The 23034-nt window shown below is 40.1% G+C and overlaps 2 protein-coding genes across 3 annotated transcripts in view; both read left to right on the plus strand.

The window, feature by feature from the left end:
* Positions 1-1199, plus strand: part of KIF5C (kinesin family member 5C) — a 91250-nt gene extending 90051 nt beyond the window's left edge. Inside the window, exon 26 of the mRNA XM_088145181.1 lies at positions 811-1199. The gene's annotated coding sequence lies outside the window, so the exon portion shown is untranslated. The remainder of the gene's footprint in view (positions 1-810) is intronic.
* Positions 1200-6810: 5611 nt separating this feature from the next.
* The window catches only part of LYPD6B (LY6/PLAUR domain containing 6B), a 91220-nt gene continuing 74996 nt past the window's right edge, over positions 6811-23034 (plus strand). Inside the window, exon 1 of one of the 2 annotated variants that reach the window (XM_088146537.1) lies at positions 6811-6973. The gene's annotated coding sequence lies outside the window, so the exon portion shown is untranslated. Of the gene's footprint in view, positions 6974-7001; positions 7123-23034 lie in introns of those variants that run through there. The other variant, XM_088146535.1, reaches the window with a different exon arrangement.

Consider the following 23034-nt stretch of genomic DNA (forward strand, 5'->3'; position numbering starts at 1 on the left):
GGTGGCTACTCCATTTCTATTCACATTTTTTTCCCAGGTAACTAAGAAAAAATAATTGAATAAGAAATTGAGATACAATTACTTTTCCAAGGCAATCCACTGAATATCATGACTGAAAATGAATCTGAGCTTAATCTTTTTAGTTCTAAATCAACATCCTTATTTTGATATCACCCTAATGTACTAGTCAGTTTCTGAGTGCAATCCAAAATGAAAAAAAAAAAATCGCTCTTATAAAGCTTGAGATGGTTTGGGTCAAACTCATACTAGAACTGTTGTCTTCCCCCTTGTGATCTTAAGGAACTTTTGCCTCATGTTTTGGGGTACCCAGTTGGTAGCTATATAGAACAAACTTTTCTCTGCAGCAGTCCCATATCCACTGCTTGGTACAAATTCTTCCCCTCCCCCCATTACTGAAAACTGATTTGTTCTGCCACACATTTGACTGAGCTTAACACTCTATGATGTATTCTCATGTTGCATCTCCAGTCAGTTGTTCATGGCTGGACTACTGTTGGATTGTTAGATTTTGAGTTATTTTTTGTAAGAAAAAAAATACCTTGAAAACTCTTTTGATTGAATTATAGGTCTAGAGGCTTTTTAAAAATAAAACACATAGAACAGTTTCCAAAGATTGTTTTCCCCTCTCACCCAATTCCATCCTGTGTTACAGTTTCTCTTCTGCAGCATTATATAATTATTATGTGTTCTCTATACATAAATTAATGCTCCAAGGGATATTCTGCTCGTGAATGTAACCTTTGTACGATACGCACTAACACATTTTATGTGTATCTGTTTTTCTTCCAGGAAGACCAGGTGGTATTTGGCATGTGGAAAGTTGTCATCAACTCACTAGTACTTTTTTACGGGGAACTGGAACTGTACTTCTGTTAATTGTACATGTTCTATAGCCATCTGCAGTGCACTGGTTTCAAATGTTTCAGCTTTGTCAAATCTCCATGTGTACAGAAGTGTGTCCAATACACCTTTTCTTTCAAAACCTTGTACAGTGTATCTAACGCATTGTCCTAGGCTAATAACAACACATTGAGTCTGCTGCTCAATCTCTGTCATTGACTGACTGCATTTTACCCCTCTGTGTCACTTATGTGGAAGATTCTGTGCTTGCACTGATGCTTTTTTGTTCTGTTCTAAGTACTCTGGTGCATCAGTAAAAACGTGACATAAAGAATTAGCCATCGAACAACCATGGCATCAAACCAGATGATTGGATTCCATCATGAATTTTTGATTTTCTGTTTAATATGTGTATCATTTTATATTTTTAGAAAATGACAGGGTGCAGTTATATAGTTTAAAAATACCCCCCAATTTGCTTTCAAAAAGTAAAGTACCTCAAATAATGCATTTTTATTACCCTGGTGAAAAATTGAATTTATATTAAAAGGGTAGGGAGGAAAAGCTAAGTTATGAGTATACTTACTTGGTAGAGATCAGGTAACTCTAGGGTATAGAGGGATGCAGAACTGGTTAGCATAGTTTTAGGTCTTAAAATTCAGTGGTCATATGGGTGCATCATAATCTCAAAGTTTAGGATTTGATCTATAATGTCCCTTACATTGGTTGGATCTTAAGGCGATTATGCAGAAATAATGGTTTTGATGAATATGAAAGTTAAAATAAATTTAGAAGAGCAGGTGAAAGCCCAATTTCTCCTTGATTTTCAGAGATCCTACTAGAAGCTAGAAACATGGGAAAAATTCTGCTCTAAGAGGATAAAATGTTATCCAAATGGTTGATTAGGAATAGGTATGCATGTTTAGAGTGCAGAGTAAAAAAAGAAAGAATGATTGAAGTAATCTTTTCATTAAACAAGATCCTGAGCATTTATAACAGTGGATGCTGGAACTGAACCATATGGAAGTCTGCCTAAGAGGATGGTGTAGGCCTCATTGGATTCTCTCTTAATGACAGACATGAAGTATTAAATTGTATTTTAAGTGGAAGACATAGATAACCATAGGTAGGTAAGTGAACAAGTGTTAAATCTGCAGTTATATTTCTTTTACATGTTACATATATTTCATATACACACTGAGAATCAGGCATACAAACATGTATTATCTTAAAAGAATATGAGATTCAAAATGACCGAACTTCATTTTACATTTATACCATTCAGTCATTGTGGCTTTCTCTAAAATTAACAGTAAATTTGAGGCTGCTGATTTTTTGGGGTGGGGGATAGACTTAAAATAAGAAGCTAATCCACTATTAAGCCCTTAGAAAGATGGTTATCAGATATTTTATCATGATATAGGTTAGGCATTCTCAGCTGTAGCAAGGATTGTTGGATCTTATTTAATTTATTAAGGATTGCACTATTTATGAGGGAAGGGAGAGACTTTTGTTACATGCCTAATGAAATACCTTATTTTGCATTTATTTTGTTAATTTTTTGTAAATGTTTGTGTGTTTAAAAATTATTACACATGTATATACACTGTCCACAACTTGAAGTGTGAATTTGCCATATTCAATTCTTTTTCTGGGATTAATGGGGCCAACTTTTAGTTGTAAATTGTTGAACACCAAGTTACACACACACACACATGCACACACACACACACACAAAGCTCCTAATTAGTAAAAAAAAACAACAACAACCCTGTAGAGCAATGTTTGAGGAGATTTTAGTGAAGGCATCCAAACAGGACATATTCTAAATATCCCAACTAGAATCTGTAACATGGAGGCTGTTTCAAGCCATCTTACTATAGCTATTTTAACAGGCAAATGAGCTCTTAGAATGCACAATTAATGAGGTTTTACTTTAAAACGTAACTTTGAATGATCCCTTTTGTGCATTTAAATAATACTGTTTAAGATGTTTTGATACTGTGAATGCAAGCACTATGCCTGAGCAATCCCCACTGATATGAATGAGAACTAGGGACTGTGATTTGACATTAAGCACTTTTGAAATTAAAAATTGTGAGGTTTTGCATAATAGGGTGCTTATGTTAAGCTTTAAGGAGAAGTTAGCTTTGGTGCCCCAGAACAAAGGTATCAGACTTCCTGATACCTTTCTGGAACAGCTAGTTGCTGATCAACCAGTCAGTTCCTCTAGCTTAAGTCTCTCCTTGACTGAGGCCTCAGAACTAATTTTTCTGCTTTGGGTCAAAGATGGCAGATTGTCTTCTGAACTGGGACACAAAAGACACAGTATATTGTAATGCTTAGGGTTGTATTTTGAAAATGAGCCACACATTTTTATTATGTTACTGTTGCACTGCTGCTAGAATTGTTTTGTGTGATATTTCTAAGACATTCTTTTCAGTTTTCGGTACTAATTTTACAGAATGTTTGTATTGCTCCAAAAATGCCAGAGATTTGATTTATTCTTTAAAAAGTTTTTTTTTCCTTCACTTCTTTTATATAGTTTGACTGAAATTCTTTAATTGATAGGAATAATGTTTTGAGTTTAATTCATGAAAACCCAAAAACCATGTTACTTAGACAATTTTCTGAGTGAAAGTGAAGCTTTGTTTCTAATTTCAGTTGTACTTTCTTTAGTCATTGTTTTTATTTATGTATACCCTTGGGCTAACTTTTTAATTTAGCCTTCTGCTACTGAGACAATGGAAAGATTCTGACCACACTTGCTAAAATTGTATTTTGTTGAGCAAAGTTAATAATGGATTATTCTGAATCAATTAGCTTGAAATAATGTAAACTATATTAATATCTAAAAGCTGGCTTTTTAAAAAATCTCTTCACCTAGTCAATGAATGAAAAAAAAGCACACAAAAACATGTTTTGTTCCTTGATTTATAAATGAAAGTGCTTCATTTCTTAAAAAACAACACAGCCCCAAACCTTACCTTTTGTATAGCAAATACATACCTGGATATTAGGTATATGCCAACAAGGATTACTGTAATTTTTGTGGATTCTCTGTGTCTCTCTCTACCCACATCGTAGGTTGTGCAGTGCAAGCCACAGTTTACTGCTGATGGATTGGCCACTAAGCCTTTATAGTCTGAGGCAAGAATCTGAAAACGTTTTTGAAATGGGAAGAATCTGTTCACAGCAAAATTGTGGGATAATACCTTATTGGAAAGCGATCTGTTATAGTTTCATTTAATGCCTTTTTGAACCAAGAACACACTGGATAATTGTATTTTTAGGCACCCATATAAAATCATTTCTGAGATTGTGTTTTACACCTAAATACTTGTGTCTGTCATTTTTGAAACACTTCTTTTAATAGTGGAAGATGTGAAGGAACAATATGGATTGAGGCATTCTGTAGAAGTATACATGTCTAGTTTGTAAAGTGTGTAGTGTGTATTCCAGATGTGTATTCTCTGGGACCTATGTATCTGTACAATAGCTTGTTTTAGGGGAAAATGAAATGTGGATCCTTTTTCTGATGGTTACAATCTGTGGGGAAATTTCCACTATTATATAAGAGATGCTATAATGAGTTAAGCTCTATAACAGCAAACCTAAGTCTCCCCTCCCTTCTCTATAGTTAAGTCTTTGGATCTTGGTTCTAAAGTACTATCTATCAAACTGTATGGATACACTGGCAGACTGCATGATGTATCATCCAAAACCTGTTTAAGTAGAAATAAAACTGAAGTAAACTTTTTTGTGGCCTGTGTTTAGCAGCAGTCATGATTTTGGTATCTTTTCCTTCTGAACCCTGTGTTCTTGTTGTGTTCTATGGAAATCTTTTAGCTTCACAGTTCAAACTGTGCCCAGGTTACAACTCTCCTGCAGAGCGCAGCCCTGTATTTAAGCAGGTCTCAGTACTGTGGATACAGTTTTCATATCCAGTAGAACTAACCACGTCACTCGTGGTTAGTTCTACTGGTTCTAACACTAGGGTCTTGAAGGTGTGTTCCCGGCCGAAGCAAAAATGGCAAGTTCTGCATTCAGCAACCACCTCTTGTGATGCTGAGAAAGGAAAGGAATAACTAAGAAGATAGTTAGATATTTTTACACTGATTGTTGCTGGCTGTACACACTCATATCTTAGGTAACACAACACTGAAAGGACAGTTTTTATATAAGTTTTTTCACATTAGCTGAGCAAACGTCTAACCTTGTTCCCTTAACTGAGTATGAATAAGGACTGGAGACTTGAATTTTAGAGTGAAGTTTAGAAGCAAGCAACTCTGAGTACTGGCTTGCCCAGAACTTCTCTCCTCCAATTCACTTTATGTTAAATGTGAGACCATTGGAAGCCTACCCAAGTCTTTCAGATTTAAATACATCATCCTCCAATATTCAAGCGGAGGCCTTTTCTATAGGAACATTAGCAATAAAGATACAGGTAGTCCCGAGTTTAAGAACGAGTTTCATTCATTCCCAAATTCTGTCCTTATGTCAAATTTTTACGTAAGCCAGAACAGTATTATTGTATAATACTGTATAAGTAGTATTGTGTAATTAACTTGAACCATTGTGTATTTAACTTGAATTTTGCTACAACAGGTTTCATTCTTAATTAGGGGTCGTCCTTAAACTGGACGTTCTTAACCTGGGGACTCCCTGTACTTAAACAGCAGGTGTTTTAGAACACCCTCCCCAGCCCCCCATTCAACTTGTATTAGTCCACTTTTGCCCTGTACTTTCTAGTGCTCCATACAGACAGTTTCACTTCCACTAGGTGGCAGCTGCTGACAACTTAATCCAAATGTTTTGGGATTAACATTTGGATTAAGGAAGGTCCCTTAAGAAAACTCAACCTATGAACTATTGTGGCTGTATACTTCTGCTAAAATATGCCTTAATTTCCCATAGCTGAAACAACATGCAATTTCTGACTTTGCTTTCCTGCATTATTTCTGTGTACCTGTATGCATACATATGTTTAAAATTAACTGTTGTGCCACTATTTCTCCACGCTGATTGTGTCTATTATGTATACAAATGCACATATCCATGTATAAAACCCTATATCCTTTGCATCCTCACTGAAGAGCTGTAGTATGAGATTTCCCTACACTTCATTTTTTAAAAATATTGATAAACTACTTTATTATCAATATTCTTCAGATGCAGGTAACAACCAATTAAAAATGGGGGAACCCCCCCCCCCCAGAAAAACAGCACTTTAAACAGTAGCAAATATTTTAAAAATTAAGAAATGAAGTGGATTAAATGGTCTAAGCATCTAAAAATATATTTCGCTGGTCGAGGATAGAAGGGTGCAACTTCCAACTAGGCCCATTTCTGTCAAGCCATTTTCACGTTTGGCAGAAGCTACTGGGCTCAAAAGATCCTGTCAGGTGTGCTGATCTGAAGCCATGCGGCTTCCTAACCGCTGTGCCAGCTGGAGTTGGGCGCGAACGTCTCTCCCGCCCAGCAACTTTGAGTCTTGCTGTTCTTCACTCTGAGCTCTTGTTCTGCTGTCTTGTAACGCCATCCAGCAGCTGTGGACTTTTGCGTCTGCTTTCAATTGGTTGGGAATTGCAAGTTTGGGTCGAGCTCGGGTCCGGCCCCGTTTAGCTCCTGGCGATTAGCGTCGGCTGCTATTATTTTAAAGCCTGCTTCTGTGTTTCTTTTGTTTTCGTTTCGAGCCTCCGCCTGAACAGCCGAAGTACCTGAACCTGATTCATTTCGCCGAGACGCTGCAAGCAAAGGGAGTCAGGGCTCCTGGCTTCTCCCGCTCAACGGAGCGAAGCACGGCCGCCTCTCTCCGTGCCTCAGGCGGCTGGTGGTTGCCCTTCAACCTCCCTTGGCTTTCAGGTGCCATGTATCGCCCCTGCTGCGCTCCTTCGTGCTTCACCGAATAGCTCATTTGAGACAAAAAGCGAGGCGACGCCGCCCAAGACCTTAAGAGCCCGGTCAAGACTGGGACCTGGACGAGCTCAAGGAGGGTGGGGTGTGGTTGGGGCGCCCCCTACCGTCCCTTCAGTGCTTCCTCGCGGACTTCTCCTCTCGCTCACGCGACGCGAGGGAGGCGACCCGCCTTGCAGGTTTCGCTCCCCGGCAGGTAAAACCCCGCCCCAGCAGCGCGCGAGGCGAGCGCGCCCAATGGTCCTCAGGGCTTGGCCCTCCCTGTTGGCTGAGGGTTTGCGATCCCGCACTGCGGGCGGTGTCTTGGTTGCGGAGAGGCACCGAAAGCGAGCGGAGCGAGCGCTGGTGAGCGGGGCTGGCGGGTAGGGCGGACTCCAGGCGCGAACAAGGAAAGCCGCCTGCCTGAACTGTTTTGGGGCAGGGGCTCTTGGGCTCCACGGCCTGAAAGGAGCTGTCGGCCGTCCCGAGTTTGACCGTAACGGGCTCCGCATTCCCGAGCCCCGTTGGCTTTGTCGGGGGGCGGGGAGCAGAAATCTTTTGGCAAACTCTCGAAATAGAGAAAGGTGCTCGCCCCTCTCCCGAACTTTTATGAAGTTCCTCCGGGGAGCTGATGCATAAAGGAAGGCTGAGCACTTTAGGAATCGGAAGCTGCTTGGCAGGAGGCACGTGCCAGGTCCAGTCCTCTGGCATGTCCAGTTTGAAAGGATTAGCCCGGAGAGAGCCGCTGCCTAGCCGGACACTCGGCATTTTGATTTAATGGGCAGGCAGCGTGGGCAGAGTAGGCCTCCCTTTCCAATTACTGTATAAGCTGGTGTAGAGTTGATACTGTTAAACAGCTCTGCTGTCCCCAGCCTGGTCCTCTCCAGATACACCAGACCCCAACTCCCACAAGCCAATGCTCCCTTCGCAGCTAGTTTTGGAAAGCCTGGCCCATGCTACAGTATTTGCAAAACACAGGTCATTGGAGAAGGGCTAGGTGTGGTCAGGGAGAGAGATGTGACTCTAGTCCCTTCTGCTGTGTTAATTCTGAGTGTGTGTAAGAAGAGGGTTTGTAGAGTGTGGTGGAAATAATATTTTAATGCACATCCATTGAATTGCATTCCATCTTCAGGGTGGAGAAGGTGTGTCAATATCATTTTTACTAGCTAGGCTAGGTGTCTGTCGTCACCTCCTTTGTTCCTCTTAATTCTTCATCTGGCATCTATATCAGGTAGCTTTATCCTGAACTATTGGGGCAGGAAAAGCTTACTTTTCTATAATGCAAGGCTTGTCTTCATGTTAGTTTTGAGCAAAGTTCATCTCTAGTTCAGTCTTCTTCAATCTGTTGCCCTCTTAGATGTGTTCCATTTCCCCCTTAACTATAGAGTTAGGAGAACGTCAGGTTGAGGAAATCTAATTTAGTCTTGTCATATATTCACAAGATAGGTTCACACAACACCAAGGTTTAATGTGATATTTGGTTTTGACTTGTTGTATGAATGCAGCCACTTATTTGGTGAAGTGTGGTTAAGCAAACAATGACTCAGTGTGAACACAACCAGAATCACAGTGATAGTCAATGATGTGAAACCGATGGCTGTCTTATTTGTTGCAAGGTTCTTTAGAAAGAGATGCAGCTTAGATAATTGTGGTGAACAACTATTGGTTACAACTGTTCAATGTAGAGAATGCTTAGTTTAGCCTCTACTGCCTTCCAACAATAGGTTGGAATTCAGTAGGTGAAGCTGATCCCATGATTGCGCTTCATTTCCAGAAAAGGCCTACCCATAATTCGCTTGTGTGTGTAAGTCTAAAAAGATAGAGGAGCCTTGCCAATGAATTAACAGGGCAGCCATATTTCAAAGAGAGTCTTATTTGAATAGAGTGGGTTCAAGTTCAAAATAATTTCTAAATTCTATTAGGACAACTCAGACCACTAATAATGTGCAATATTTAGAAGCTTCCAGTGGGGGCAAAATGGAATGTGCCAGGAAGTTGCAGTTTTTACCTGGGATTTTATTGGAATTAGCTTTGAGGGCTACCATTAAAAATTGATGAGATGTTTATTAAACTCTGGAATTGTAGAAGTATAAAGGCAAATAGGAATTTAGACTCATAATGTCAAACTAGCTTTTTATTGCTTTTAGTTTTAGAAAAAAAAACAGTGAAAAAAATATTCTGGAGCTTTTGTTCTTTTTTCTTTTCTATAGTTCAAAATTCTGGACCAGAAATCTTACTCATAAGATTTGCCAGTGAATGCCTGTTAATGTAGACTTTGATTCTGGAATGTCTTATAGTTAGCTATAAAGCCATATGAATTATGAGACAATTAAGTATTCTTTGTTTTTATTTTTATACCATATAGTTGTGAAGTTCTTTTGATGTTTCTAGTGAATGCTGGAAGATGGGAGAAGTGTAAACTTAATCCCAGTATTGAAGAAGAGGAAAATGACAAACCTGCAAAACTATCGGCCAGTTAGTTTAACTCTTTTACTGGGCCAGGTGCTAGAATGAATTAGCAAGTAGTATGTCTGCAAACACTTAGAAAAGAATGTCACTGTTAACTGGAGCCAACACAGGTTTGCCAAGAACAAGTCAGTTCAGACTAATCTTATCTCTTTGCTTGGCAGAGTGATTAGTTCACAGACCAAACTATGATTCTGTGAATGTAGCGAATCTTGATCTCAGTAAAGTGTTGGTAAGGTCTCCCATGATATCTTTGTGAAGAAGAGAGTACTGTGGTCTGGTGTATTCACATTTTAATGAATAGCCACTCATAAATGGTTCTGGATGGAAATATTAAGGGGGACCCCATGGTTCCATCCTTAGCTCAGTGCTATTCATCACCTTTATAAATGGTCCAGTGCAGTGTTTCTCAACTCAGCAGTTTTAAGATGTGCGGACTTCTGCTCCCAGAATTCCTTAGCCAGCATGGCTATCTAGAGAATAGAAGGGGGGGGGGCGATCCCTGTTACATTTATTTACTTGGGCAAATGAAACCCCCCTGAATACAGGGAAGGGGGCAAACTGGGGTAGCCGTAGAGAAGACAAGTGTCTTTATCCCTATGCCTTTAGCCCAAGATATTGTTTGGCACACATTTTCTGGTTCAAGAGAATAATTCCAGTTCTCAAAATGATAGCTAAATTATAAAATGCCCTGGGCCTGGTTTTCTTTAGGAGCATCATCTCCCATATAAAGCTCTTGATCTTATACACCTGAAAGTAAGATTTTATTCTGGATTCTCCCTGATTAATGAAGTGATTCTAGTATGGGCTTAGGGCAGAGCATTCTTAGGGGTTATGCTGCAATTCCAGAACTTTCCTAAAGAGGCTTCCATAAATGGATTCTGGAATTTCCAAAGATAGGTAAAGAATCTGATTTACTCAGTCTCTTGGCCAAATACTGGTCTGCGATGATGAAGCAAATTTAGATTTAAAACTGTCATTTTAGCACTAATGTCTTATTCAGGGGGACCCCCCCCCCAAATTACATTTGGTTACTTGAACAAGAAGGAAAAAACAATATAAACTGTAGTTATGTTCAACCTAGCACTGAAGGATGTACATAAAAAAGAATGGTCCCCTGTTCCTCCACAAAGCCTATCCTTGTTTTTTTAGTGCCAATGACTGAAGCAGAGACTTTTTGGTGTGTGTAAGGAACAGTACTGGAAGATTCCACTGAATCTCTTGAGAAAATTGTCAGCACTATTAAGTGGATCCCTTCAAAGATCTGTTATCCTTTTTGCCTTCCCTTTATCAATTTTATCTGATACAGGGAAGAATCACGTATCCTGCTAAGTAGAGCCTTTTTATAAGGAAGGAAGGCCCCATCTGATAATAATTTAGTGTTTGAAATAACAAGCTGGACCATTTTTAAATGCAGTTAAATATAATAGCAAAAGTTAAAAATTGAGTGTGTTCATTTTCCCCTCACACTCCCAATTAGTGGGGTATTGGACAAAAACCAGTGGAGGCAAATAGTGTCCTGTCAGAGGATGCCTCAAGAAAGAAGGCAGAAAAAGCCTGTAGAACACAGCTTCTGGAATTGGCTGGTTTATGTATCCTGCTAGCTACATTAAAACCAAATAAATTGGCCATTATAATAAAAAAACAAAACAGAAAATCACACCAATTAATGATATGTCTTGACTACTGTGATTCCTGAAATCATATGATCTTTGACTTCGTTTTTTGCGCTATCTTTGAAGGCATATATGTTCGTGGAATAAGTTTTCTTACAGATGTCTACCCCATTAGTCTTTCAAGCTCAGTAATTTTTTTAAACGCTCCACAGTAGCATCTGCTCTGCATAAATCAAAGCAGAAGTTACTTCAAAGTGACAGATTAGATGTAAATCTTCTTGTTAATGAAAAGGAAATGTTAACATTCCTTCTGGGAGCATGAAAACCTGGAAAGGACCAGCTTTATCAGACGTTCACATGAAATTCAGACTAATATGAATTTAGGCTTGTAGGAGGGAGTGGATTGTCTCTGCATTTGAAAGTGACTCATACACTCATTAAGAGGATCATTATATTTTGAAACAAAAGTCCTGAAGGCAAACTATAAATTAAATATGATAGATGAGCAAGGTAACATCTGGATGTGGGAAGAAGCATTTCAAGCATCTGTATACAGTACTGGAGAAATATTTATCTCTAAGTCAAACCTTCTGAAAATAGGTTCCTTGTTGATTCCCATGAGGAAGTATGATTAAACAAACTCATGCGTTCGTTTTGGTTCAGTGGATATTATGTTTGGCCCAGGATCCAGAAAACTATGTATTTCCACATAACTCCTTCCCTAGGCCACATGGAAATTGCCATTGAAACTGGAGTTTCTAAGTTGAAACTTAGAAATTATGCTAGGGAATATATATGTGTGTGAAAAAGAGATGAAGTGATGTCAGAGAAGAATATTTAAAATTTCCCTAAGGCACATGCAAAACTTTGTGCCAAAAGTAACGATTTGAATCCCAGCCTTCATTAGAAGTGTGTGCATAGTTTATCTCTTGGGTGTAACCCTTGTACCTGGGTATATAATTAATATTAGGTCTTTGTGAAGCAGCACCACTTTTTAGAGCCTCACCATGTTAGATCAAAGGAACAATTCAATGCAGCACTTTGACTCAAAAAAAAAAAAAAAGCAGAAATGCCAGTGAAGTGCAGGTATGTAGTAAAGGCACTAGAAATTGTTTTAGTGAGTCTTGGCTGGACTGAGTCTTGAATAAGTGCTGAGTGTCTATTTGCTTAAATCAAAGTGTAGTGCCCTATCAAATATTTGGTTTGATTTGATTTGATTTGATTTAAGTGCCCTCAGGTGAATATTGACTCTTAGCAAGCACATAGATAGACCTTCTCTAGAATGATCTCTCCTTAGCCTCACACTTCGTCTTCCAACAGGGCACCCATTGCTGCTGTAATCAAATCCTTCCACCTTGCTGTTGGTCTTGTCTTCTCTTTCCTTCTGCCCTTCCCAGCATTATGGACTTCTCAAAGGAATTAGGTCCTCGTAGCCAAATATGATAATTTCAGCCTGGTCATTGTGCCTCAAGTGAGAACTCTGTATTGATTTCTTCTGTGATCCTTTGCTTTCTTAGCTATCCATGGTATTCTAATTCCTTTTCTCCATCACCAAGGTTCAAAAGCATCAATACTCTTTCTGTCCTGCTTCTTCAGAGTTCAACTTTCACTTCCATAGAGTGTCACAAGGAAAACCATTGCCTGCATGATTCTAGACTTTAGACACAACTTGGCATCTGAATATGGATCCTTTTCCAAGGCCTTCATGGCTGCTCTACCAAGTGCTACTTTGCAGGGTATTTCTTGACTGTTGATAGTTGATTTTAAAAGGCAGAAGCTGTCTACTACTTTAGTATCTTCATTGTCAATCTAAGTCTGATTGCTGGACTACTTGTCAAACTCTTGTTAGTTTGATCATATTTATATTTAATCTTAGTCCCCTTTTTCATTATGCTCCTTGACTTACATTATTAGAGCTTCCAGATCACTTGCATTTTTGGCTGTCAAATTAGTGTCATCCACATAGTCAGTTTATTTTTGTTTGTTCCTCCAATTTTAAAACCACACTCCTCTTCTTTCAATCAGCTTTCCTCAATAAATATGCAGTACTGTATATAAATTGAATGAATAAGGAGAGCACATTCAGCCTTCTCTCACACCCTTCCTGACTTGGAGCCAGTGTGGACTATGTCTTCCTGTCCTGTGTGTAGGTTTTGCATGAGGATAATGAGATAATCTGGGATTCCCATTTCTCAATATTCCACAGCTTGCCATGGTTGGTCCAATCAAAGGCCTTTGTGTAATCAATGAAGCACATAATGACTTATTTTTGGTGTTCTTTGGCTTTCTCAATTATGCAGCGTGCATCAACAGTAATTTCTTTTGTTCCTTGGCCTTTTCTAAAAACAGCTTGAACATCTGGTGTCTCCTTTCCATGTAGGCCTCTAATCTGTGTTGGGTGATCCTGAGCATTATTTTACTAGCATGTGAAATTAAATCTTTACACAGATCAAATCTTGGCACAACCATAATTACTTTTGATTATAATTGTAACATGTAGTTATTAGCAATACTATCATGTGGGTTAGGGTTATCAAAGGAATTAGCATATATTTAGCAGGGTCTGGCCTAGTATATTTTAAAATTTGATTTATATACTGCTTTTTGTCTCCAACTATTCAGGGTGGTTGACAAAATTTAAAAAAACATAAACATAGTTTGAAATTAAGAATAAAATAGCCACAAAAATAACTTAATAGTGAAAGATATGTGCTTTTACAGATTTTCCAAATTCTGAGGGGGTGGAGGTCAAATAAATTTAGTCTATAATATTTCATCATATTATTAAACCATGCTTAGGTCTAGTCTAGATTTTGGTAGGTATTAATATACTTGTTTCAATAAATGACCAGAAGAATGCTTTCACCTGAGCTTTTCAGGGACACAGCAAAGTAAATATACAGTTTTACACCATCTTTCCATTCACAAATATCTTCTGTCAGCTGCCCTATGTAAGATTAAAAAAAATCCCCTCTCACCTCTATGAGTGGTATGTGTTTTCCTCAAGCTTGGGTCCTCTGCCAAAGGCCTGGTAGTTTGGGGGTTCTGTGCAGTATCTTAGCTGTTCCTAGCACTGCACTCTTCTGGACAGAGAGCTCTGATGTTGTTCCTGGGATCTGTTGGAGCCACGCTCCCAGCTTAGGAGTCATAGCCCCGAGTGCTCCTACCACCACTGGGACCACTTTGGCCTTTACTTTCCACATCCTCTCTAGTTCTTCCTTCAGGCCCTGGTATTTCTCCAGCTTCTCATACTCCTTCCCAATGGTGCTGTCACTTGGCACCACTACATCTATCACCACTGCTGTCTTCTGGTCCTTGTCTACTATCACAATGTCTGGCTGATTGGCCAGTTCCTGTCTGTCTGTCTGGATCCGGAAGTCCCACAGGATCTTAGCTCTGTTATTCTCCACGACCTTCTGTGGAATCTCCCATCTGGACTTAGGAGGGTCTAGTCCATACACTGTGCAGATGTTCCTGTACACAATGCCAGCTACTTGGTTGTGTCGTTCAGTATATGCTGTTCCTGCCTGCATCTTACACCCTGCCACTATGTGTTAGACTGTCTCTGAGGCCTCTTTGCACAACCTACACCTTGGGTTCTGTCTAATGTAGTAGACCCCTGCTTCTATGATCTGGTGCTTAGTGCCTGTTCTTGTGCTACTATGATCAGTGACTCAGTGCTGTCTTTTAGTCCAGCCCTTTCCAGACACTGGTTGGATTTCCCAATGTCAGCTACCTCAGCTAACTGTTGATGGTACATCCCATGCATGGTCTTATCTTGTCATGGCACTTCCTCCACTTGAACTTCTTCCCGTGTCTGCTGCTGCCTCAGGCATTCTCTCAGCAGCTCATCTTTGGGTGTCATCTTGCTGATGTACTCCTGAACGCTCTGGGTTTCATCCAGGACAGTGGCTTTGACACTCATTAGACCCTACCCGCTCTCTTTCTGGCGGGTGTACTGTCTCTGGGTGTTGGATTTGGGATGGAAACCTCTGTACATTGTGAGGAGCTTCTGGGTGTTCACATCAGCAGCCTTCATATTCTCCTTTGCTCAGCTCACTATACCAGCAAGGTATCTGATGACTGGCAAGGCATATGTGTTGATGGCATGGACCTTGTTCTTCCCATGGAGCTGGCTCTTCAGGACCTGTCTTAACCTTTACATACCAAACTCATTGGTTTGAGTTATGGTGGTAGTAGGGATTGTTGTGAGGGCTCTATTGGCATTTTCTAGCATACTATCCCCCTTCATGGATCACTGCCGTGTTGTGGTGAAGGGGCTTGTGTAACTCAATGAAGCCATGAGCTATGTAGGACCACCCAAGATGGACAGGTGGTGGCGGAGAGTTCTGACAAAACGTGATCCATTGGAGAAGGAAATGGCAACCCACTCCAGTACCCTCGCCAAGAAAACCCCATGGACAATATCAAAAGGCTAAAAGATATGATGCCAGAAGATGAGCCCCTCAGGTCGGAAAGTGTCCAATATGCTACTGGGGAAGAGCGGAGGGCAATTCCAAGTAGCTCCAGAAAGAGTGAAGCGGCTTGGCCAAAACTGAAAGGATGCTCAATTGTGGATGTATCTGGAAGTGAAAAGAAGGTCCAATGCTGTAAAGAACAATATTGCATAGGAACCTGGAATATAAGATCTATGAATCAAGGCAAGCTGGATGTGGTCAAACATGAGATGACAAGATTGAACATCGACATTTGGGAATCAGTGAATTAAAATGGATGGGAATGGGTGAATTTAATTCAGGTGACCATTATATCTACTACTGTGGGCAAGAAACCCTTAGAAGAAATGAAGTAGCCCTCATAATCAGTAAGAGAGTGGGAAAGGCAGTAATGGGGTACAACCTCAAAAACGACAGAATGATCTCAGTGCGAATCCAAGGCAAACCATTCACCAGCACTGTAATCCAAGTCTGTGCCCCAACCACTGATATGGAAGAAGCTGAAGTTGACCAGTTCTATGAAGATCTACAACACCTTCTAGACATAACACCAAAAAAACACTTTTCATCATAGGGGATTGGAATGCTAAAGTAGGAAGTCAAGAAATAATCGGAATAACAGGCAAGTTTGGCCTTGGAGTACAAAATGAAGCAGGGCAAAGGCTAATAGAGTTTTTTCAAGAGAACAAGCTGGTCATAGCAAACACTCTTTCCCAACAACACAAGAGACGACTGTACACATGGCCATCACCAGATGGTCAATATCGAAACCAGATTGATTATGTACTTTGCAGCCAAAAATGGAGAAGCTCTATACAGTTAGTAAAAACAAGACCGGGAGCTGACTGTGGCTCTGATCATGAGCTTCTTATTGCAAAATTTAGGCTTAAATTGAAGAACGTAGGGAAGACCACTAGACCACTCAGGTATGACTTAGATCATATTCCTTGTGAGTACACAGTGATGAATAGATTTAGGAGATTAGATTTGGTAGACAGAGTGCCTGAAGAACTAGGGACCGAGGTTCGTAACATTGTACAGTACAGGAGGCAGCAACTAAAACCATCCCAAAGAAAAAGAAATGCAAGAAAGCAAAGTGACTGTCTGATGAGGCTTTACAAACAGCTGTGGAAAGAAAGAATGTGAAAAGCAAGGGTGAAAGGGAAAGATATAAACAACTGAATGCAGATTTTCAGAGAATAGCAAGGAATGATAAGAAGGCCTTCTTAAATGACCAGTGCAAAGAAATTGAGGAAAAAAATAGAATGGGGAAGACTAGAGATCTCTTCAAGAAAATTGGAGATACCAAGGGAATGTTTTGTGCAAAGATGGGTATGATAAAGGACAAAAAAGGCAGGGACCTAACAGAAGCAGAAGAGATTAAGAAGAAGTGGCAAGAATACACAGAAGAACTATAGAAGAAAGATCTTAATGTCCCTGATGTCCACGCTGATGTGGTCACTGACCTTGAGCTGGACATCCTAGAGAGTGAAGTCAAGTGGGCCTTAGGAAGCATTATTAACAACAAGGCTAGTGGAGATGACAGTATTCCAGCTGAGCTATTTAAAATACTAAAAGATGATGCTGTTAAAGTGTTGCATTCAATATATCAACAAATTTGGAAAACTCAGCAGTGGCCACGGGATTGGAAAAGGTCAGCTTATGTTCCAGTTCCAAAGAAGGGCAATGCCAAAGAATGCTCAAACTACCGCCAAATTACGCTCATTTCACATGCCAGCAAGGTTATGCTCAAAATCCTACAAGCTAGGCTTCAGCAGTATGTGAACCGAGAACTACCAGATGTAGAAGCTGCGTTTTGAAGAGGCAGAGGAACTAGAGATCAAATTGCCAACATCCACTGGATCATGGAGAAAGCATGAGAGTTCCAGAAAAACATCTACTTCTGCTTCATTGACTATGCAAAAGCCTTTGATTGTGTGGATCATAACAAACTGTGGCAAATTTTTAAAGAGATGGGGGTACCAGACCACCTTACATGTCTCATGAGAAATCTGTATGCGGGCCAAGAAGCAACAGTTAGAACCAGTCATGGAACAACCGATTGGTTCAAAATAGGGAAAGGAGTACGACAAGGCTGTATACTGTCACCCTGCTTATTTAACTTATATGCAGAGTACATCATGAGAAATGTTGGCTGCATATCCAGTTGTTCTTCCAGGTCTTCTTGAGGCCGGGATGTAATGTGTAGTTGGTCTATCTCAAGTTGTGAGAGCAGCTTCCTCTTCACTATGTTGAAGCATTGGGTAACTAGCTGTTTCTCATTTAGTGTGGATGTAGGTCTTCTGTCCATCCATAGTTCCCTCATACATTTCATATATCCCCTCTCAGGTCTACTGTTGTAGTAGCATTTCATCAGTTCCAGGTTCTCTTGTCTCGTCCATCTGTGGTTTGTTCCAGTAGCCCACTTACTGTATCTTTTGATTGTCCTGGTTCCCCAACATGTAATATTGAGCTTGTTAATCTAGGCGACGTCTGAATTGTCATGACTCTCTTAGTTCATGTCACTGTCATATCCGACATAGGCAGGTGAAGCGTTAGGAGGTCTTTGCCTGAGGACCCTTACTGGTATGGTAGGTACCAGCCGGAATTCGAACCCGTCTCCTTCATGCCAACCACTATGTTATCCAGCCATTATATCATTCATTCATTCATTCATTCATTCATTCATTCATTCATTCATTCATACTGTATGTATGTATGTATATATGTGTGTGTGTGTGTGTGTGTATGTGTGTACACACACACACATATACATACACACGTATGTGTGTGTGATTCTGGTGCAGCTTTTCATTTTAAAATTATTTAACTGAAAGTCTAATTGTTGTGAATATTAAATTTAAAGAAGATTGTGGTGAAAAAATACGTTTGGCAACAATTTGGCAGATTGGAATTCTGCTCATAGAATTGGTTTGTGTCTGGCTTCTCTGATATATGTTATTATATATTTGATTATGTACACACAAATGGATAATTTACACAAAACCTCAGCAATAACATTCTGACAAAGATATATTAGTTGAGGAGCCTGAGATTTCAAGAAGCACTGCAGTCTTAATGCAGCTGTTACCTTGTTGCACATCAGGACATTTCATTTAACTATTGTTTCCCATCTTATATATGATTGTAAATAGGGGTAATAGCTTTTAAGCAAGCCAAAATATAAAGACGTTGCTTAAAGTTGGTGTAATCACTTTGTTCAGAAAATATTAATTTGACACTCATAAATAATAGGAAACAGATCATCTGATGGCAAAGGGAGGCACAAAGAGATTTTATAAGGAGACTTGACTTAGTATATTAATAAAACAGAATGATCCAAATGCAATTAACACTGGAAATTCATCTGGGTCTCTTTTGAAAGTCTCATATGGATTGAAATGTCTCATTAGCGCCCTGACGACGCTCCCTTGAATTACCCGCCAACTGTCCATTTTTCTTAGAAGCTATTTATTATTAGGACTGTTCTATACTGCATTTTAATGAATTTTATCTCTGCTGTAAACCACCCAGAGTTGTTTCAACGAGATGGGCGGTGACAGATTTGATACATAAATAAAAATAAAATAAAGTATCACTTTAGTTGCATTGTTCTCAGTTTCAGGGACTTAAAACATATTGCTAATCAAACGAATTGTATGCTATTGTTACACAAGGAATACAAAATGAATGTTGGTAAGTAACTTCTGTTACTTACCACCTATTTCTCCTTTCCTTGATGTTTCTAGGCTCACGTAAGTGTGAAAAGGAAAGAGTTTAACATCTGGGTGTTAATTTGCTCTTTGACCATAATTTCATAAGTAAAAGTTTATGCAAAAGAGGTGCACAAAAGGTCACCTAAAGGATTGCATACAGCCCACCAGTATCCCTTCAGCAGCCCCCAGAGTAGGTAGCATTAAGCAGTTCAGCCTCCCTCTTTTGGAGGATTTTGTTGGTACTTAAGGACCAAAATGAATGCCTTCAACCTTGCAGATGCTCAAGGCGCTCTTCTTCTTTCCTGTAAAGCCCTTTAGAACCCCACAAAAATAAGCCAAGGCTCTGCCCACTTACAGAATGTGGCCTTCAACATGCCATAGAACATCTGCTGTCCTTCATGCCAACAACAGTTATACACATTTGTGCTATCAGTTTCCTGAAATAATTTTATATAAACAATTTATTTGCAAACAGACTTGGATAAAATGCCAAAAGTAAAGGGCACAGGTGAAAATGTATGCAGGCTGTGAGAGTTGTCACAAAGATTTTGGGTTTGACCCATCATAAGGGCAACATCCAAATAATTTCAACATGGCATTACAAAGTCCTGATTTCTGCTTGTCCTCCTTCCATAAAATATCTCTGATATACTCAGTCATTAAAAGGACTGAGTGACACATCTCCCATTTTCTGAAACAGCCAGGCACAGTGTTAGGGTCCAGGCCTGTAGGTCCATAAGAGGGGGAGCAGAGAGAAAAACAAGACTTTAAAAATACCATATAGGGATCCTTCTGTATACAGTTATAGTATTTCTGATAAATTACATCAAGTGTATAATGTATCATAAATCTCAAAATAGTATGAGGATTATTCTCTCCTTTTTGCTAAAAAAAAAAAAAAAAGCCTCTTTGAAAGAGGGAGTAATTAAGCCAACCCTGAAGAAACTTCATTTGGACTCAAAAGTAATGGATGACTATAGGATAACTCTTAATAACCATGTTCTTGAATAAGAATGGTTGCTAACCAGCTGTAGGCACTTTTGGATACAGTTCATTTTTGGGAGCTTTGTACCTGATTTTGGAGCAGAACTGCCTTGATAACCCTGGGAGATGACCTTTGCTAAAAGAGAGAAAAGGGAATGCAAGTTTTTAAAAATTCTCTTAGACTTTAGTGACTTATGATATAATGATATCCTTTTGGTCTGGTTGTCTCAGTTGAGGTCGTAGTTTTACAGTGCATTTTTCCTGAACGCTTCAATCTCTTTGAAGGTTCTCCTTGAGGCACCCCGCCAAACAAAGTTAAACAGATACCTTCAAGGGAGAAGTCTTTCTCAACGGTGGGGCACCATTTATGGAATTATGTCCCCAGGCAAACATTCCTGTTGCCCACACAGCTATGTTTCTGATTATAAACAAAATGTTACTTTTCTCTAGGCATTTTTATATATCTTGTGATATTTATTATTGTACTCTTTATTTTTTTAAAATTCTTTAGATATTTTTGTAATCCACTCACGGAATCTTGTTTTTGGACAGAATAATAAATCAATAATTATTTAACAAAGTTTTCCAATACAATTTCCCTGCAGTAAAAATTTAGATCAAAGCTAATTATGTTGCATACATATTCATCTGTAATTTGAATTTTCATGGGCAACTACATCATCTGTGTTTTGCATGCTTTTTATCTATGCATGCATGTACAACGAATAGTAGCATGGCACATTATGAATTAATGCTACAGCAAAACACAAATATCCAGAGTTCATGTAGTATATCCCTCTATTTTGAGAATCATTCTTTTAATTTTTCTAATACATTGCAATAAATATGCATCTTAAGAGTCTGTTCTTATATGTGTGTTTAGCATTAATCCTACTGCAGTTAGTAAAGCATATTAAACAGTAACTGAAAATCTGGAATTTCTTTCATTATCATTTCTATATATGTAGTCCTCGACCTACGACCATTTGGTCAGCGACCGTTCCAGGTTATAATGGTGCTGAACAAATTGTGGTTATGACTGGTCCTCGGAGTTCCGGCCGTCTCAGCACCTCCATGGTCACGTGATTGCCATTTGCAACCTTCCCCAGTAAGTCAGTGGGGAAGCTCGCAGGGAAAGTCACAAGTCGCTGGGGTAAATCTTCCCCACCCGCACACCCTCCCCCAGACCCTCTGTGCTCATGCCATGCCAGTCATTTGCATACCCTTGCGCATCCTTGCCATGCCTACCCCACACCCTTGTGCATCTTCACACACCCTTCCTGACCCATGCGGCACCTCTCGCTCACTCCCATGCACCCTCATTGTGGATACCTCACACCCTCATGCATGCCCTCGCACCCTTGCACAGTCTCCCCAACCCATGTGGCACCTCTTGTGCACCCCTTGCACCCTCTTGCACTCTCCCCACCCTCACACACACTCCCTGACCCACATGGTGCCTCTTGTGCACCCCCTCGCACCCTCCCTGATCTGTGTACCACCTGTTGCACACCTCCTTGCACCCTCATGCACCCTCCCCAACCCGTGTGGTACCTCTTGCACACCCCTTTGACCCTCTCTGACCTGTGCAGTGCCTCTCGCACACCCTCCCCGACCCTCACGGCACCTGTTGCACATCCTTGCATCCTTGTTCAAGCTCCCTGACCTTTCCTTGCACCCTTGTGTACCCTCCCCACATCACGCCATGCCTCTCGTGCACCCTCCCCGACCCTCCCTGTACCTCACTCCCTCAGCACCCATCAGCAGTTGCAGGCCTGGGACTTGCAACTTCCTGCCGGCTTCCACACAGACTTTGGTTTTGGGAAGCTGGTAGGAAGTTGACTTGCCTAATGACCGTGGGATGCGGCTAACAACAGCAACTGGGACTGCAGGGATTGCCGTTGCTTAGCGATGTGGTTATGTTTTATGACTGCATCACTTAACGATGGAAATTCCAGTCCCGATTGCTGTCGAAAGTCGAGGACTACCTGTAATGCAAAGATACTTATTTATGAACATTTTTTTTAAAATACAGGTAGTCCTCGCTTAGTGACCACAATTGGGACCAGCAACTCCATTGCTAAGCGCTGCGGTTGCTAGGTGGAAAATCATGTGACTGCAATGGACTTAGGATATCACTTCCCATTCAGTTGTTAAGTGAGTCAGCACGGTCATTAAGCGAGACATCATGTGACTGCAACTTGCAATTTTACTTCTGCATTCCCCATTAACTCTGCTTGTTGTAAGCCAGTGGTGAAGTGCCCAAATGGCGATCATGTGATAGCAGGATGCTGCAATGGTTGTAAATGCGAAGATTGGTTGCAAAGCTGTTCTGTTTTACACCGTTTCAAATGGTCGCTAAATGAGGCAGTCAGTAAGCAAGGACTGCCTGTACAAATCTGAGTTTTAACACATTGACAACACTTCTGTATGTGATATGTGTATTATCTAAAAAATATCATTCCTGAAGTCTACATTCAACTTTTAGAATTAGTTCACATCACATCCTGCTGTTCAGGCTTGCAAAATCTTGCCTGTTTACACTGTACGTGACTATTTGTCATAGGAATGGCTGTTTTCTGTTATGTAGATGTTAGATTTGATCAGAATGTGTTTCACACTCTTTGGTAAAAACTTTTTTTGAGGTCTTTCAGGATGGATAGAAGCAAATATTTAATCACCTGTTGGATAACAAAGAGATCCTCTCTGTTTAGCTTGCTCCCATACCTCCTAGGCAATTCAAAAATTTGTACCTGAATAGGAAATGTGTCACTATACTACAAAAGTGAAGCTTTCCAGGTGTTAGTGTAGCTGCAACCATCTCTTGAGTTGCCAACTGGCAGCTTTATTTAAGAAACTTTATTTTAGAAAATCTACTTTATTAGCTGTAGCCAGTAAACCTTCACAACTCCAAATATAAAACGTTTACAACTATATATCCCTCTGCTGCATAACCACAGCAAGAATTAGCCTCTCTATGCTGTTGTCTTTGCACATGTAACTTTCATTAGGGAAACAGAGCCTAGTTTCACACACAAG

This window comes from Python bivittatus, unplaced genomic scaffold, assembly GCF_059951505.1.
Source record: "Python bivittatus isolate LINGU-HERP-01145 unplaced genomic scaffold, Pbiv_v1 ctg000480_np1212, whole genome shotgun sequence".
Lineage (NCBI taxonomy): Eukaryota > Metazoa > Chordata > Lepidosauria > Squamata > Pythonidae > Python > Python bivittatus.